This window comes from Canis lupus, chromosome 7 (genome assembly GCF_003254725.2).
Source record: "Canis lupus dingo isolate Sandy chromosome 7, ASM325472v2, whole genome shotgun sequence".
Classification (NCBI taxonomy): Eukaryota; Metazoa; Chordata; class Mammalia; order Carnivora; family Canidae; genus Canis; species Canis lupus.
The window spans coordinates 7457239-7476678 of record NC_064249.1 but is presented as its reverse complement, the minus strand read 5'-3'; the positions used below and the strand labels follow the sequence as shown (position 1 = coordinate 7476678).

Here is a 19440-nt window from a genome sequence, read left to right as displayed (position 1 = left end):
CAATTCAGTAACCTGTTTGATACCCTTCCAATAATCTTTGTTTTGCCTAAGATAACTAGAATTAGTTTCTATTATTTATAACCAAAAATCCTGACAAGGGATTATCTTACCATTACCGTTTATAATTGGTTACGGTTGATGCATATACATGATAGCAATTTTTGCAATAGTTTTAGAAGTCAAGGAAAAATGGATTATTTGACCTTCTGTCATTCATGTTTCAAGGATTCTGAGGCTGTCATAGTCCTGAGAGTGCCTGGCTACTGAACACCTACCACATGACGGGTACATGTGTCCTTACTGCATTCAATTCCTATAATTATTGTGAAGACCTGCCATTTTTATTTCTATTTTTATAAATAAGAAATGGAGTTTTAGAGAGATTATGGTTCATGGTTATGTAATTAATCAGGAATGGAGCCAGACTTTGAACTTATGTTTGTCCTATCCTTGAGCCCCTGATCTTTTTAGTTCAACAAGCTGACTTTTTAAATAAGTATCATCTTTTAAATATTTACTTCCCAGATATACTTGTGTAATATTCATCACATTTTTCCCCCTAAGAACATGGACATTGCCTCAGGTCTTCTCTTTAGACCTCTAAGCTTTATTCATGTCCATCCTGGGGCACTTGGGTGGCTCAGTTGGTTAAGCATCCAACTCTTGATTTCAGCTCAGGTTATGATCTCAAGGTCATGGGATCGAGCTTCATGTCAGGCTCCACACTCAGTGGGGAGTCTGCTTCAGATTCTCTCTATTCCTCTCCCTCTGCCCCTCCCCTGCTCATGCACACATTCTTGCTCACTCTCTCCTTTTTTCTCAAATAAATTGACTGCTAAAAAAAAAGAAAAAAGAAAAAAAGAAACCCAGGTCCTTTCTCCATTTTGACAAAGGGGAAGAAAAATACAATCTCCTCTTTTTCAGGGGAGCTAAGTTTGAAGTTTTTAAAAAAGGGACAACAATTAGAAAAATAAAACGAGGTGCCACAAACAAGTACAGAGACATTTTGCAGAACATAGACATCTGAGCATAATTTTATACGCTGTTTAGCCAGCAAATTGTCGCACATATTTCAGAATGTTTAGAGACCAGTTTCTTTATTTTTATTCATCGCATTCTGGAATAGATATCAAATCATGATGTTCAGATTTCTGGCCTTGGTAGATTTCACTGAGTGTAACTTTTAGTTGTCATGTAGTCTTCAGTTTCCTTCCCCAAACCTGCATTGAATCAAAGTTTCCTTGCTCAGTCCCTCAAGTCATCTTCTCTGGCTTGGTAAGATGGGATTGAGAGTTCAGAGGCTGCCCACACGCAAGCTCTGAGATTCCTTCTCTTGAAGTTTCTCCTTCCCATCTACCAGGAAGAGGGTCCCATCCATCTGATTGTACAAATGCCTCTCAGGGCAGTTAGAAACTCTTACACTGACTTTAGTGTCATTATTTTCCTCTTTCTAGAGGTCTCTATGGCTTCAGTCTATAAGTTCCAAAATTGCCCTTGGAAAACATTTGTTTTTCTGAAACCTATTCGTCAATATTATTAAGGTTGGTTCTCTCCCTAACCTAATATGCTGATCTAGTGTCTTAAAGATTTGGTGGTTACATTTTCCAAATGTAAAATTGGAATATATGGTCTGACAAGGTGATAGAATATTTGGAAAATTTCAGGTCTGACCTAGAAAATTCAGGACATGCAGTTGTCATACATAATGGCCAAGTGGCCTAGATAACACACATCGTTTTCCCTGATGCCTGTCTGCATCATGACAGCTTCATTTTATGGCCCAAGATAGCCTGTCTCTTTCTGCTTTGGGTCACCTCGTTAGTAAATCCCAATTTCCTCTCAGAAGGATGAATCCTGCTTTCAGCTTATTTGTAACACAAGGATGAGTGACAACCCTTGTACCTGGCTTCACCCACTTCTACAGATCAACTTGGCTTTACACAAAGGGAGTTTCCCATGGAATGTCTTGTGGCTGAGTAACCAGCCCAGCCACACTGGAACTCAGGCCATGGAAAGCTAGTAGGCTCTCCTCCAGCCTGTTTGCATGACCTAGCATGCATAGTGTGGGATGGAGATTCTTTTGGGAGAATAAAAGAAATTAAATAATTTTCCCCTGGGAAAAAGTAGGGGAAATTGAAAATAAAGGTGGGAGGAGGAGGACGTGCTTGTTTTTCTGTTGTGGACTGTGATGAGGAGTGGAAATCGATTTGCAAGGCAGAGAGAGCAGCAGCAAGACTAGTTCTCTTGAGAAGTTTTTGATTTCTGAGCACATGTTTGGTTGCCTAGGATCCAGGTGTTCACGGAGAAGACAGAATTTAGGAGAAGGGCTCTCTTCTTATTTGGGGTATAAGACCCCTCTGTGACTTACAGTTTGGGAAGCACCAGGAGAAGATATGGGCTATGGACTGGATGTGTCCCCTCCCCAAGTACATATGTTGAAGCTGTAGCCCCAACCCATGTGATTATATTGTAGATAAAGCCTAGAAGGGGATGATAGAAGCTACCCAGGGTCATAAGGGTGGAACCCTGTTCCGACAGAACTAGTGTCTTTAGAACAGAGGTAGAGACACCAGAGAACTTGCTGTGTCTCATCATGTTTTCCCATCATGTTAGGACAGCAAGAAGGCATCCTTGGAGAAGGCAGGAAAAGAACTCTTATCAGTAACTGAATTCTGTTGGAACCTGGATCTTGGACTCTCCAGCCTCCAGAAATGGGAGAAAGTAAATGCCTGTCTTTTTTTGTTTTGTTTTGTTTTTGTTTTTTAAGATTTATTTGAGAGGTAGGGGGAGCAGCAGAGGGAGAGAATCTTTCAAGCAGACTCACCTCTGAGCATGGAGCCTGACACGGGGCTCTATCTCAGGACCCTGAGATCATGACCTGAGTTGAAACCAACAGTCAGACCCTCAACTGACTGAGCTACTCAGTGGCTGCTTTTTGAACCCTCCAATATCAGGTATTTTGTTATAGCAGCCTGAGCAGACTGAGGCACCTCCATCACAGATGTTGTTTCTTTAGAGTACACTGGCAGCAAAGGCAGGACAGGGTAGAGGGCAGAGGAGGTTCAGCAGAAAGGCTCTGGAGCCAGGTGGAATGGGTTTGTATCATGCTCTGCACTCACTAGTTCTGCAATGGTGCAAGTTAATTGATCTCTCTGTGCATTGATTTTCTCATCTGGCAAATGGTCCTAATTGAAGATTAAATGAGCAAATACATGTGAAGTGCTTAGAGCAGTGACTAGCATGTAGGAAGCTTGAGCAAGTGTTCACTTTTACAGGCCTATCTCATTTTACTGCACTTTGTAGATACTATGGGTTTTTTTTTGTTTGTTTTGTTTTGTTTTTAACAAATTGAATGTTTGTGGTAACCCTGCATCAAGCAAATCTACCAGCACCATTTTTCCAACAGCATTTGCTCATTTTGTGTCTCTTGTTGCACTACAGTACTTCTGGCAATATTTCAAACTTTGTTTTTTATTTGTTTGTTTTTATTTTTTAGTGAGCTCTATGTCCAGTGTGAGGCTCGAACTCACAACCCCAAGATCAAGAGTCACATGCTCTACTGAATGAGTCAGCCAGGCACTCCTCAAACTTTTTCATTTTTTTTACATGTGATCAGTGATGTTTGATGTTACTATTATAATTGCTTTGGGGCACCATGAACTGTGCCCATGTAAGTTGTGCCAATATATTGTGCCTACAAATTTAGTGGGTAACTGTTTTGTGTGCTCTGACTGCCCTACTGACTCATTGTTTCCCCACTTCTTTCCCTCTCCTTAGTCTCCCTATTTCCTGAGACATAACGATTTTTGAAATTAGGCCAGTTAATAACCCTACAATGGCTTCTAGGTGTTTAAGTGAAAGGGAGAGTTGCACATTTCTCACTTTAAATCAAAAGCTAGGGATCCCTGGGTGGCGCAGCGGTTTGGCGCCTGCCTTTGGCCCAGGGCGTGATCCTGGAGACCCGGGATCGAATCCCACATCGGGCTCCCGGTGCATGGAGCCTGCTTCTCCCTCTGCCTATGTCTCTGCCTCTCTCTCTCTCTCTGTGACTATCATAAATAAATAAAAAATTAAAATAATAAATCAAAAGCTAGAAACGAATAAGCTTAGTGAGGAAGGCATGTTGAAAGCTGGGTAGGCTGAAAGCTAGGCCTCTTGTGCCAGTTAGCCAATTTGTGAATACAAAGGAAAAGTTCTCGAGGGAAATTAAAAGTGCTGCTCCAGGGAACACATGGATAAGAAGAGAGGGAAACACCCTTATTGTTGACATGGAGAAAGTTCTAGTGGTCTGAATAGGAGATCAAGTGAACTACACCATTCCCTTAAGCCAAAACCCAATGCAGTGCAAGATATTGACTCTTCAATTCTGTGGAGGCTGAGAGAAGTGAGGAAGTTTCAGAAGAAAAGCTTGAAGCTAGCAAAGGTTGGTTTGTGTGGTTTACAGAAAAAAGCTGTCTCTATAACATCAAAGTGCAAGATGAAGCATCAAGTGCTGATGTAAAAGCTGCAGCCAGTTTCCCAGAAGATCTAACTACAAGAATTCATGAAGCTGGCTACACTAAATAACAATTTTCTATTAGAAGATGCCATCTAGGACTTTTCATAGCTAGAGAGAAGTCAATGCCTGACTTCAAAGCTTCAAAGGATAGGCTGACTCTCTTGTCAGGAGCTGTGCAACTGGTGACTTTAAGTTGAAACCTATGCTCAGTTAGCATTCCAAAAGTCCCAGGGCCCTTCAGAATTATGCTAAATCTACTCTGTTGATGCTCTATAAATGGAACAACAAAGCCTGGATGATATGATAAAAAAAAATCTGTTTACAACATGATTTACTGAATATTTTAAGTCCATTGTTGAGACCTACTGCCCCCCTACCCCCCAAAAAAAGATTCCCTCCAAAAGATTACTGCTCCTTGACAGTGCACCTGGTTACCAAGAGCTGTGGTAGAGATGTCCAATGAGATTAATGTTTTCTTGCCTGCAAAATAATCCATTCTGCAAACCATCCAGTCTGCAGCCCATGGATCAAGGAGTAATTTTGACTTTTCGTCTTATTTAAGAAATAAATTTGGTAAGGCTATAGCTGCATATATGGTGATTCCTTTGATAAATCTGGACAAGGTAAATTGAGAAATCTCTGTAAAGAATTCATCATTCAAGATGCCATTAGGAACATTTGATTCATGAGAAGAGATTCAAATATCAGCATTACGGGAGTTTGGAAGAAGTTGATTCTGACCCTCACGGATGACTTTGAGGGGTTCAGGACTTCATTGGAGGAAGTCGCTGCAGATGTGGTGGAAATATCAAGAGAACTGGAATCAGAAGTGAAGCCTGAAGCCATGAGTGAATTGCTGCAATCTCCTGATAGAACTTGAATGAATGAGGATTGCTTATGGATGAGCAAAGAAAGTGGTTTCTTGAGATGGAATCTACTGGTGAAGATGCCATGAAGGCTGTTGGAATGACAACAAAGGATTTTGAATATTACATTAACTGAGTTGAAAAAACAGTGGCATGGTTTGAGGGGCTTAACTCCAATTTTGAAAGCAGTTCTACTCTAGGTAAAAGGCTATCAAACAGTACCACATACTACTAAGAAATTGTTTGTGAAAGGAAGAGTCCATTGATGTAGCAAATTTCATTGTTGTCTTAATTTAAGAAGTTGACACCCAACCTTCAGCAATCACTGCCCTAATCAGTCAGAAGCCATCAACATTGAGACAAGACCTTCCCAGAAAAAAGATTATGACTTGCTGAAAGCTCAGATGATGGTTAGCATTTTTCAACAATAAAACATTTTTTATTGAGGTATATACATAGTTTTTAAATATAATGTTACTTCATACCTGCTAGACTACAGCATATATAAACATAACTTTTTAGTGCAGTGAGAACCCAAAATAACCCACTTGAGTCACTTTATTGTGATTATTTCCTTTCTTGTGGTTGTCTGCAGCTCAACTTGCAATATCTCTCAGATCTGCCTGTATTTTGTTTGTTATTATACTTTTTGCTTCCATAAGGAATGTTATTATCATTTTTTTCTTGTTTTTGTTGGTGGTGTGAGGAATTCAGAGTAGGGTACCATTAATGGAATTATTTTTGAGCTCATTAGATATCTTGCTAGAGCTCCCACAAACAATCTGCATAAGCTTACATGGGGCATTGAGGATCTGTAGTTAATCAGTTGATACAGAAGTCTTTGCAAATTTGGATATAAATATTAATGTGACCTCACTTATATCCATAGGCTGATGAGGCCTGTGTGTATCAGTATAACCTGTAATTATTGTTTTATAATGCTCCTTGCAGAAGCAACTGCTAACATCTCACTGAAGTCCATGCTTTCCTCCCCCTCCTGGACAGATTGTGATGCCAGCTTTCCTGCTGGTAGGTGCATCTGTGTAACAAAAGGCCAGTTATAGAACGTGACATGGAAGTGATATGTGCCACACCCAGGCTTGGCCCATGAAAACTTCCCGTGGGCGCGTCTTGTGCATTTCTTCTTCTAGGTGGCAGGAATGAGAATACCTCTAAAGAACAAAATCCAACTCCTAAAAATGGCAGACACTCCATCAGTCCTGGTCCTTGAATAATAGCAACTGTTCACCCTACTGGCAAAAAAAATGAGCTTCTATTGTGTTTGTGCTATGCATTTTTGAAAGGTTATTTGCTACTGCAGTTAGCCTAATATATTTTAAATATCATAAGCCTACCATAAGTATAAAATACTTCTTTCATGTTTCTTCAAAAGGGTTATTTACCTACACATTATAGATGTAGTTATTTCTTTTTCTTTTTTTTTTTAAGATTTTATTTATTTATTCATAGACACAGAGAAAGAGAGACAGAGATACAGACAGAGGGAGAAACAGGCTCCATGCAGGGAGCCCGATGTGGGACTTGATCCTGGGTCTCCAGGATCACACCCCAGGCTTCAGGCGGGGCCAAACCGCTCTGTCACCGGGGCTGCCCATGCCACCGGGGCTGCCCGATGTAGTTATTTCTATAAAAAAGCAAGACTCACGAGATTTGGTTGGAAAGCACTTTTATATTTATTACCCACTGTCTTTTTTATACTTGCTCAGTGGTAGAGGTCTTTCCTTTCCCATGGACATAAACTAGGGTGAACCTCACAACATTTCTGGACTCTTCTAGTAAAGACAAAGACCTATGTTTATTTAAAATTGCAAAGACAAACTCAATTTGGTAATAAACATGTCCATTCTTATATAATAACCAAAGCTTCCAACTTCATTGAAAGGTCATATTTTCCTCCTTCATCTTCTTGCTAGGGGCATGTTGCAGATGGAGTCTCCTGCCTTCGGGAAAGATGGTGTGGTCAGTTTTTTCTCTATATTTTATCTGACCATCCAGGGTAGAGTGGAGTGTGGAATGGGGGATGGGGATGGGGGGCATGAGAAGAGATAAGGGGAGCAGAAAATTTGCACAGTCAGACTCAAGAGGTAGACACTTCTTTCTGTCTCTTTCATGAGGCTGATCTTCAGAAGTTTTTTGGAGATATCGTTTCACTGGTAGTTTCTGACCTTCAGTTACCTAACCTGGGTGTATGATTCTCTGGCCCAATTTTATTATTGAATCTTGAGTCCCCTTCAGTTTTTAAAAGTCCGTGATCCACCTCCTGGTTCTCTCTGGTCTTGACAAACTTTCAGGTGGGCTATGCTGAAAAGCAGTTTAAAGACTCTAATTCTGGCTCTGTCTTTGGTATCCTTTGATCTGACAACTTTTATTTCTTGCTGGATGGGTGAATAGTCAACAGAAACCCTCCTTTGTTCTACTGCCAAAGCCTCTAGCCAGTTTATCTTTTGTTCTCTTGATTTCCGGAATGGAATTAAGATATCAATACATCGTGGTACCCTTATCCCACATCCAAGCACAGGAACACATCTCAGATCCACTGAGTGTTCTCATTGAACCTAACTTTCTTAGAGTTAGGTGAAGGTCAAAAGGAGATACTCATAGTCCTATATCCCCAAAGAGATTCTCATCACAAATCTCTGCATTCGTGTTCTCTCTCTCTTTTTGTTAAAGATTTATTTATTTATTTGAGAGAGAGAAAGAGAGAGAGAGAGAAGAAGAAAAGAAGAGAAGAAGAAGAAGAAGAAGAAGAAGAAGAAGAAGAAGAAGAGGAGGAGGAGGAGGAGGAGGAGGAGGAGGAGGGCCAGAGGGAGAGGGAAAGAGAGAATCTCAAGCAGACTCCACCTGACATGGGGCTCAATCTCATGACCCTGAGATGGTGACTTGAGCTGAAACCAAGAATCAGACGCTTAACCAACTCAGCCACCCAGGTGCCCTGTGAATTTATATTCTTTTGTCCCTTAATATATAACCTTAATGTGGATGAGGAGGTTCAAGAATCATGACACTGATTTTTATCATTTCCTCTGAAAATCTGCATCTTGATTGTGTATCTGAAGGTGGTATCCAGTATAATTGTAACTCATTATAAAATTTCAATTTAAACATCCTGCTACAAAAATAAAAAATTAAAAAAATAAACATCCTGCTACAAAGAGGTTAAATGTGCTATATATCAAAAACTAGGATATGAGATTCTGAGACTCAGCAAGTAGGTGGTTAGTGAAACGATGAAGAGAAAGTAGGATTTGAATATATACTGAGTCTTTATTATATAAAAGCTTCTGAAAAAGGCATTAGAGGTTGAATAAAGTAGAAAACGTGCATAGTCACTGCCTTTATGGAGCTTGTAGTCCAGATAGGGAGACAAATATTAATTAAATAATAATTTTTTAAAAATTTTTATTTATTTATGATAGTCACAGAGAGAGAGAGAGAGAGGCAGAGACACAGGCAGAGGGAGAAGCAGGCTCCATGCACCGGGAGCCCAACGTGGGATTCGATCCCAGGTCTCCAGGATCGCGCCCTGGGCCAAAGGCAGGCGCTAAACCACTGCGCCACCCAGGGATCCCATAGTTAAATAATTAAACAAAATGATATATAATTTAAAATATTGATGATTATATGAAAGGACACTATTGGATGTTATAAGACAGAATCAGAAACACCTGATTTAGATGGAGAGTTTTGTTTGTTTGTTTGTTTGTTTTTTTGTTTTTGTTTTTTTTAGATGGAGAGTTTTTAAGGAAAAGTCATTAGGAGGAGGTGGCCAGGTGAAATTTTGAGAAGAGCATTACAAAGAGAAGGAAGGTTATCTTTAAAGTCTGTGAGGCTATAGTTGGCATAGTAAATATGAAGAATTAAAGGAAAGCCAGAGTCAGTGTTCCCTTAGGAGCCCAGTCATGCAATGCCTTGGAGGCCAAGTAGGACATTTTGGAAATCCATTAAAGGAGGAGTAAAAGGGTAATATTTGTGCTTAGGAATGATCATATTAACTGCTGTAGAGAGGCTGAATTAGGATGGGAATGAACCTAGATAATCCAGGAAAAAAAATGTGATTCAGACCAGGTATGGTAATGAAGATAGATGGAAAGAAGAAGGCTTATTTGGGGTATACATTGGAGGTAATCACAAAAGGACTTGGACTTGAATTGGATGAAGAAAAGGGAAGTATTTAGGACAACTCTCAGGTTTGTGGTTTGACCAAAAGGTGAACAGAGAAGGCATGCACTGATGAAGGGAATGCTAAATAGGAGCCAATTATAGGCAGGAATGAGAGAGTATAAGGAAAGCAAGAGGAACTTGGCTCCTGCAAACTGGTCTGAGGCAAGGGTTAAAAATTTTCATATGCTTGGACACAAACACCTCCTTCTCGGGAAGAGAATAAATGAGAGCAAATAGCCATGAGGGAGTAATGGTTGCCTGGACGAAATTAGAAGAAACATTTTAAAGCCGCTTGCGTAAGTATTTTTATTGTCCAGGAGCCCTAAGAGAATGTTGATCAAGAACAAAGGCATCCTGTGATTGTCTTGTGTCCACTAAAAAGTAATGACTACAAAATAATGCCTGTGAGACTGAAGGACACTTGCCTACTCCCAGCCTTTCACTCTTTGGAAAAGCGTCTTTAGAAACCTTGCATGCTACACAATCAGAGAGTGATATTCCTCTGTCTTGTTGGCTCCCTGGTATACAAGCTGTCCCTAATAAATACCTGCTTTCTTTCTCTCAAGTTCAATGCTCATTTCTATGACATTGAGACTCAAGAAACTGGTCTTAGAGGTCTGGTAATAGGAGGAAGATATGAAATTTAGTTCAAGACACACTGGATTTGAGGAGTCCGTGGAACTTCTAAACAGAGAGGCTAAACCAACATTTGCATAGAAGCATCTGGAGCTCAAAAGAGAAATTTATTTATTTATTTATTTATTTATTTATTTATATTTTATTTATTTATTCATGAGAGACAGAGAGAGAGAGAGAGAGAGAGGCAGAGAGAGAAGCAGGCTCCATGCAGGGAGCCCGATGTGAGACTCGATCCCGGGACTCCCAGATCACGCCCTGGGACAAAGACAGGCGCTAAACCACTGAGCCACCCAGGGAATCCCCCAATAAATTTATTTAAAATTTTTTTTATTAATATGTATTTTTTATTAGAGATTGATTTGCCAACATATAGTATAACAGCCAGTGCTCATCCCATCAAGTGCCCCACTCAGTGCCCGTCACCAAGTCACCCCATCCCCCTGTCCACCTCTCCTTCTGCTACCCCTTGTTTGTTTCCCAGAGTTAAGAGTCTCTCATGTAAAGATTTTATTTATTTATTCATGAGACACACACACACACACACACACACACAGAGGAAAAGGCAGAGACATAGGCAGAGGAAGAAGCAGGCTCCATGCAGGGATCCTGATGCGGGACTCGATCCTGGGACTCCAGGATCACGACCTGAGCCAAAGGCAGATGCCCAACTGCTGAGCCACCCAGGTGTCCTTCAAAAGAGAAATTTAAGCTAGAGATTAAAATGTGGGAGTTGGTGGCATACAATTATCACTTAGAGGTTGCATAGAGAAGGAGTCGTCAGTGAGGTGAGAAAAAAAAAAAAAACAGGACCATGAGACTTTATCAAAGCAAGTCTATTAAGAAAGAAAGAGTGGCAGCTCCATTGAAATTTGTTGAGATATCAAAGTAGGAACAGCAACTAAAATGTGCCCATTGGATTTTGCAATAGTGATTTTGCCATTAGTGATTCTAGTAAGAAAGTTTAGGGAAGAAAGAACTTGGAAGAAGTTATTGTTGAGTGGGTAGCAAGCATTCCAGGATCAGATGCTGGAAGGACAAGATTCATTACCAGATAGTGAGATGCAGAAAGTGGAGAGTGGACACAAGTCGGGAATCAAGCACACAGAAGGATGCCAGGGCAAAGTACTACATCAGAAGGACAAAGAATGATTTAGAGTCAGAGGATCCTCAGTGATCATTTCATCAAACCTGACTCCACAGATGAGTAAGGGGAGCCCTAGAAATGACTGTGGACGCCACACAGTGAAAGGATAGGTGAGCCAGGACTAGAACCTTGTCTGTCCAGGATTGGAGTCCATCGCTTTTCCTGCTACCTATGTGGCCTCCCACGGTCTGCTTCTTCCAGGCAAGTGACTCAGGAAGAGGATCTCAGCTCCGTTGTCAGGCAGCACCTGGCACTCCCATCTGGAAGAAACTCATTGGAGCAGACTTAAGTGACCTGTACTTACAACCGGCAAGCCAGGGTCAGAAATAATCAAGCCTCAGCCGGATTTATCAGCAGCTAGAAGCACGCTTCCGAGGCTGCCTGTCTCTTTGAGTTGCTCAGGCACAGGCCACACAGCTCTCCCTCGGTCTCCAGTGGCAGGAGGACTTCATAAATGACATTTGATTATGCTCAACACAGCAGCCAGAGGCTGTACACCAACTGCAGTAAAGACAGCAAACACAAGCGATCTCCATAAAACACGGGAGCCCTGGGGGAATGGAATCGAAATCTTAATGTAGAGATCCACGGCCACTAAGGCAAATGACAGCAAAATGGGAACAAATTGCAAAACCAATAATAATAAAATTCCTGCTTGTGCTGCCTGTAGGGCATCGGCTCTCCAATATCACCCCCAGGGAGCAAAGTCGACTCTCCATGGGGTCAGGGGAGGCTATTAGAAGCCTGCTTGCTGGGCTTCTCAGCTGGAACCCATGGTTGCTGAAATAGCTTTGTGTTCAATTGAGTTGGAACCCTCTAATCCTGCCTTTCCGCCCGAGGAATCATAGGCAAATTTAGCCTAATTCCCAAACCGGGAATATTGAGACGTATGAATCTGGATTTTTTTTTTTGATTTCTCAAATATTTAGTTTTGAATGAAATTTTTGAATTTCAATGCTACTAGAAGTCTTGGAGAGATCATTTAGTTCTCCCCATGTCTTTATTCATAGAAATGGAGAGCCAGAGAAATAGGAGCCTTTGTCCCGAATCACACAGCTCGTGACAGTGCTTGAATTGGAATCTGGGGCTCTAAATACACAGTCATCGCTCCCAGGCAGATGTAGGGAAGGAGGACTTACTGTTAAATCAGGAACTAAATATAGATGGACTTTTCCCCCCCATTCTAAGAGAGTCACAGAATTTATCTCAGGGGGAAATTTATTCTTTTGTTTAGAAACATACTTTCATTATTATTATTATTTTTTTGGTCAGAAAAGGCACAGCTTTGGGTTTTGTCTAAAATGGTGAAGTTAGGCTCTCTCCTCCTCCCCGTTCGACAGACTGCGGCATCTTCTGGTGCAGGGCCAGTCTAGTCCCTGAGACACGATGGTGAAGGTCGGAGTGAATGGATTTGGCTGTATTGGGCGCCTGGTCACCAGGGCTCCTTTTAACTCTGGCAAAGTGGATATTGTCGCCATCAAGGACCCCTTCATTGACCTCAACTACATGGTGTACATGTTCCAGTATGATTCTACCCTTGGCAAATTCCACGGCATGGTCAAGGCTGAGAACGGGAAACTTGTCATCAATGGGAAGTCCATCTCCATCTTCCAGGGGCGAGACCCCGCCAACATCAAATGGGGTGATGCTGGTGCTGAGTATGTTGTGGAGTCCACTGGGGTCTTCACCACCATGGAGAAGGCTGGAGCTCACTTGAAGGGCGGGACCAAGAGGGTCATCATCTCTGCTCCTTCTGCTGATGCCCCCATGTTTGTGATGGGTGTGAACCTTGAGAAGTATGACAATTCCTTCAAGATTGTCAGCAATGCCTCCTGCGCCAACAACTGCTCAGCTCCTCTGGCCAAAGTCATCCATGACCACTTTGGCATCGTGGAGGGCCTCATGACCACAGTCCATGCCATCATTGCCACCCAGAAGACCATGGACGGCCCCTGTGGGAAGCTGTGGCATGACGGCTGAGGGACTGCCCAGAACATCATCCCTGCTCCACTGGTGCCACCAAGGCTGTAGGCAAGGTCATCCCTGAGCTGAATGGGAAGCTCATTGGCATGGCCTTCCGTGTCCCCACCCCCAGCGTGTCAGTTGTGGATCTGACTTGCTGCCTGGAGAAAGCTGCCAAATATGACGACATCAGGAAGGTGGTGAAGCAGGCATCAGAGGGCCCCTCAAGGGCATCCTGGGCTACACTGAGGATCAGGTTGTCTCCTGCGACTTCAACAGTGACACCCACTCTTCCACCTTCAATGCCGAGGCTGGCATTGCCCTCAATGACCACTTTGTCAAGCTCATTTCCTGGTATGACAATGAATTTGGCTACAGCAACCGGGTGGTGGACCTCATGGTCCACATGGCCTCCAAGGAGTAAAAGCCTCCTGGACCACCAGCCCCAGCAAGAACAAGAGGAAGAGAGAGGCCCTCAGCTGCTGGGGAGTCCCTGCCCCAACTTAATCCCCCAACACACTGAGAATCTCCTGACCTCCAATTTACATCCCAGACCCCGAGGAAAGGGAGGGGTTTGGGGAGCCCTACCTTGTCATGTACCATCAATAAAGTATACTGTACCCAGCCAATAAATAAATAAATAAATAAATAAATAAAATAAAATAAAATAAAATAAAATAAAATAGAATGGGGAAATTAAGTGAACTGTATAAAACTGCATAACAAAATAGAAGTGCATTCTCCCCAGGGTTGGAGGGATTGTTTTGTTCTGTCTGGGGATAGCAGTGGGGTAGATTTCCCCTGGAGGAGAGTTCTGGTGGGTTCTTAGCTTGTGGACAGAAGGGAGAACTCACCAGGCTGAGTGAAGTTGGCTGTGGGTTTTACAGACCTAGACAATTTGGGGAGCAATGGCCTCCTTACAGGTGGCTCCAGAATGTGTGATATTACCCTGACATTAGCCCTGTTAGCCTTCAATGACAATGGTTTGTTTCACTGCTAAGCATAGTGTGAATGGTGTTGGGTAGAATGGAAGCAATGTATGGGCTTCCGGGCACTGAAGAGGGGAGGCCTTCCTAGCACCTCTCTCCCTGGAGACTTTGAGGCCTAGAAGAAGTGAAAGCAGCATGACAGGAAGAGAGAACCACATCCCAGAATTCCAGAAGCTGACAAACAAGTGGAGGCTTTGGGGAGGGCAGGCAGTGATGACCACCAGCCAGGTGGCAGCATGGGAGTAGGGAGCAGTTGGACCCAGACTCAACCCAAAACCAGACTTACTGGGAGGAGGTACTCTTGCAGGAGTGGTGGGCAAGCCATGAAAGGTAAGAGACTCTAGATTCTGCTTTAGGAAATGAGAAATTGTGTGGGTAATAAGTATCAGAGGGGACCCTGGCCTTGGGTATTCGAGTTAGTCACTTAACTTTGCTGAATTCTCTGTCCTCATGCTAAAAGAGGTTCAATTTTACTCTTCAAAGTTGTTGTTCTGATTCAATACAATAATATGTTAATGTGCCATAGAATGAACACATTATTTCTCTCTTTATATTCCTGCTACATGGGCCATCTCAACCCCAAAGCTAATCGGTGCCAATATCAGTGCAATCATTCATTTAGCTTTCTCTCCTGCTCAGTCACAAGGTCATTCCAAAGAGCAGGTGAGCAAAGGCTTTGTGGTATAGAAGGGATTCCAGGCTCACTCCTTCCTAGAAAGTCAGCATTTCTCTCTTTGAATCTCCCTTTTTATTTGGGGTTTCAGGATGAAAGATTCAGGAACTGAAATCGTCCCCCTTCTACATTTTGAGATTAAGATTCCAGAGGTATCCATAATGGGGAAAAAGTCATGAAGAAAAGTAAAGCCATTCTAATCACCAGATACTTAGATATGGTCAAAGGCGATAGGGATTGCAAGGTAGGTGGAAAGGAAAACAGGAGTCAGAGAGGATCTGAACCTCTTTTACTGGCAGTTCTCTGGAGCTTGTGGGAAAGCACAATATATATTTTGAGCTGTGTACATCTCATTTCACTGTTTAAAGGAAAATAGCAGGCCCAGGCCACAAGAGGCCCACACGGAGAGACGGGGCCTTGGGGTATACATACACTCAATACTGTGACCTTCTCAAACATAAACATTCCAGAGATGAATAGTTTATGACTTCTGCTGGTGCCTGAGATAGCTTCATAAATGAATGAATTAGATTTGGCCACAGTAAATACCAACTGTAAGAAATTTGCAAGGCCAGCAAAAGAAAAACAAAGGAATGGAAGCTTCTGGTTATCCTTACAAGAAATGTGATGATTTTTCATTTGTAGACTCTGTAATATATGTTAATTTTCATGCTTTCTAAAGAGAACAAAGGATTCTTACTTTTTCTGGTGGATGCTATAGATTATGTGGCATCCCTCTTCTCCTTTTTTCTTAATGATTCAACTCTGACTTTGTTTAGGGTGGCAATGAGCCTAGGTATTCCCCAGCGCCTCCTTGTGCATAAGGTAGCTGAATAGAATAGTTCTGGCCATTAGGTGTAAATGGAAATCACTGGTTGGAACTTCTGGAAAGGTCCTGAGAGGGGTACAGAGTCATCTCATTTTTACATTTCTTCCCTTGCTTGTTGTTCTTCTATTGTCTTCTAGAATGGAAGCCAGCATACTTATGACCATAAGGATGACAGATGCTCACTGGGGCGACTGAGCAGAAGCACAGGCACCTGGCATCTGCTGGTATCTTGGGGCTACTGCACTATTCCTCATCAGAGGAGTCCTCTGGACTGCTTTTTTGCACAAAAGTAACCGCCCAACTGCTTTTGTGAATTTTTCTGTTGAAGCCAAAAGCAATTCTCACTGATAGGCTGGTAATTTTTAATTTTAAGACACATATGGAGAGAAATGAAAAGTAGTAACCAGTATAGTGAATTCACCATGATTTCCTCTGAAGAATGCACAGGAATATCACACTGGTGGCTAGGATTCTCCATGGATCTGAACACCCTCAGGGGAGTGAGAAAGACTGCTTCCTCCTGGGATTAAAGAGGCAAATTGAATGTAGACCTCCCAAATCTCCTCCAGGATGAGATGATCTATAAAACACCGGAGAGAATCCAAGTAGACACATGTGGAATGAAACCTTGAGCTTAATCCTTGCTTACCATCTGTGGGAAAACTTCAGGAAGATGGTCAAACCTGTCTCATGGCAGTTTCATATATTTTCATGCTAAGCGTGCAGGAGACACTCCACAAAATTTTGTGAGGTGAGTGGAATTCAGAAGTCTCTTTAGAATTATCCAGACACTTTGGCAAATCATAGGTGTGTGTGTGTATGTGTGTATTATATATATCAAAGACCAGGACACTGAAGGCTCAAGGATATCCGATTATTGAAAAACATAAACCCAAGCTTTATCTGACAGAGGTCAAGTGCTGTGCCTATTTGATGGGTTGAGCACTGGGTGTTATACTATATGTTGGCAAATTGAATTTAAATAAAAATAATAATAAAAATTTTAAAATGCTGTGCCTAGTGTTGACTTTTTTTTATTTTTTTAGGATTTATCTATTAGAGGGAGAGAGAAAGAGCACAAGCGGGAGAAGAGCAGATGGAGAGGGACAGTGAGAATTTCAAGCAGACTCCTCGCTGAGAGTGGAGCCTGATGTGGGGCTCGATCCCACAACCCTGAGACCATGACCTGAGCCCAAACCAAGAGTCAGATGCTCTATCAATGGGCCACCCAGGTGCCCTGTGCCTGCGTTGGCATAAACTGTTCTTCCTATAGGGCACAGTTGCTGTTAGGTTGGTAAAGTCTAAGTGACATCTCCTCCTTTACCCAGGAGAAAGTGACTCATGTTTAATTCTGCAAGAGCACAAAGGAAGCATGCCAGACACATGAAGTGTATTTTGTAAAGTGAATCAGAGCCCCTTCTCTGCTTCATTTAATTTCAAGTTCCCTATCGGCCTTGTAAATTTTTAACTATTACAGCTCAGGTTTCCTGAAAGGGGCATGCTATTGGCAATTACTGGTAGCCTTTGAGAACAGAGCAGCTCCGTAGAACAGCAAGGAAGCCACCAGCAGCCGAGCAGTTAAGAGAGGCATTTGTTGGTAAAGGAAGCAAAAGTAATTGTGCAAAGCTTTTATGAGCTTTTCGAAACAGTCTGGAAGGTGATGATCTTTCTGACGGCTAAGCTCAGCCTGAATGACAAGGAGAAGGTAAATACACTGACAAATCATTCCCCAAATGTGGCTGCGAGGTGACTTTTTTCAAAGGAAGCATATTGGAGATAAAATGAGGCGACCTTTTAATGTTCTGCTCCCAGTCAAGTTATTATAAGTTGCTTTATAACAAACAACACCAGGAGTAGCATCCCCAGGCCACTTCCCTAATGTGGCTCCTAGAAATCTAATTTGGAGATTGGATGGAGACCCACTAGAAAGGGCAGCCTTCATCTGAACCCCCCTGTTCTCAAAGATCTTCACACACACACACACACACACACACACACAAACACACACACACACGCAGGAATTAAAATTGATTTTTCGATGTTTTGGCAGCCACAGGAGACCCTTGTCCCTCCAGCAGCATTTCCCATCGAAGATATTACTTATCAGAGCTGGTCAGCATCAGTCATCTCTCAGATAAATAATTTATATGGGGAACTAATAAAATAATGGAATATTTCGGGGGATGGTAATAAGCAGGCAAAACCAGGGCCTCCTGGGGACACTCTTGAGAAAAGGCATAGATCTACAGCTTGGGTGCACTACTGGTCTTTGCTTTAACTCCTCACCAGCCCTCCCCTCCCCTTACCCATGGAATGTCATCTCTTGTTGTACTTGCTTGTACTTCAAACTCATGTAAATTCTCCCCAATATTTCAATAACCAGCTCAACTCTTTTCTTTTTGCGACAGGCTTTCTTGACCCTTCAAACCTAATCTCTCTTTCCTTCAAGTGTTCATAGTACTTAAGTTTACATGATTTGTCCAGTATCCCTTTGATACAGCCATGTGTTACCCCTTGTCTTGCAATGTTATTTAATTTTTTGACTAAAATTATATGGTAAACTCTTTGGAGGCAGGACACGTTGAATAGTCTCTGTCCCAGCAGTGTATAGCACATTGTTTCACACCTGCCAGTTGCACACATTTGCTGACTCACCTCCAGGGCGAGAATCCTCTCAAGAAATTATTTCTTATATGATGTGAGTATAACATCTTATATGATGTGGGTCTAAATGTACTGGATTTTGGTGGCAATTTCAAAAACAAGGTTTTTTGTTTTGTTTTTGAAGAAATAGACAAGTTATGCCCAAGAAACAAAAACATATTGTTTTGGAGGAAATTTGCAAAGAACAGGAAGACTCTGATTAGCAGACAATTAAAAATAAATTGTCTTTTCTAGAAAGAAGTCTTTGCTCCAGTTTGCCTTTCTTTGTGCCAATGGAATGGCAGCCTAAAGAGAAAGGGCCTTAAAGTCAGGAAGGAGACAATGAGACCCATCCAAGTGGAGCTTCAGTGTGGCTCCCAAGGAGGGCTGGCTCTTTTGCTTGATGCCTGTAATGACTGGCTTTCTGGATCCTTCCCTCAAAACTATGGGGCTTCATTGCCCAGCAGGAATCTTTCACAGAATCCTCAGTTCTAAGAAGCAGTTATAAATGCTTCTTTCTTACAGCTATGAGCTGGCCTCCCTCCTGCATTTATTCCCCACCATCTTTTCTTATTAGGAAATCCTGAGATCTTGGGTAGGAGCCAGTTCTCTGATGCCTGAGTTTCTCTCATATTCTCTCTCTCTTTGTGATACTTTAGACTCAAACCAGAAAACCATGCTTCTTTGAGTAGGATGGTCATGATGGATTTTCTTGGAAGCTGACATTTAAGTTGAAGCCTAATGGATAAGACTAGCCAGCTAAGCAAAGAGCAGAAGACTCTGGCTGCCCAGGCAACACTGTGTAACCTCTTTACCCCCCAAGCATTGGTTAACACACACACACACACACACACACACACACACACAAATATGTAAATGGGTGGGGAGACTTCCAGGGTCAGAGCCCAGGAGAACCCTTCCTAGAGTGCTAATAATGAGTGGTGATTTGAAATAGTTTTGAGGTGTATGAGATCCTTGAGGAGAAAGAAGGTCTTCAATGGTGTTGAAACAAGGT

General features: G+C 42.2%; 1 long non-coding RNA gene across 1 annotated transcript in view; it reads left to right on the top strand.

The window, feature by feature from the left end:
- The window catches only part of LOC112648229 (uncharacterized), a 35148-nt gene extending 18403 nt beyond the window's left edge, over positions 1-16745 (top strand). Inside the window, exon 4 of the long non-coding RNA XR_004817301.1 lies at positions 15920-16745. This is a non-coding gene — a long non-coding RNA (uncharacterized LOC112648229). The remainder of the gene's footprint in view (positions 1-15919) is intronic.
- The last annotated feature ends 2695 nt before the right edge of the window (positions 16746-19440 follow it).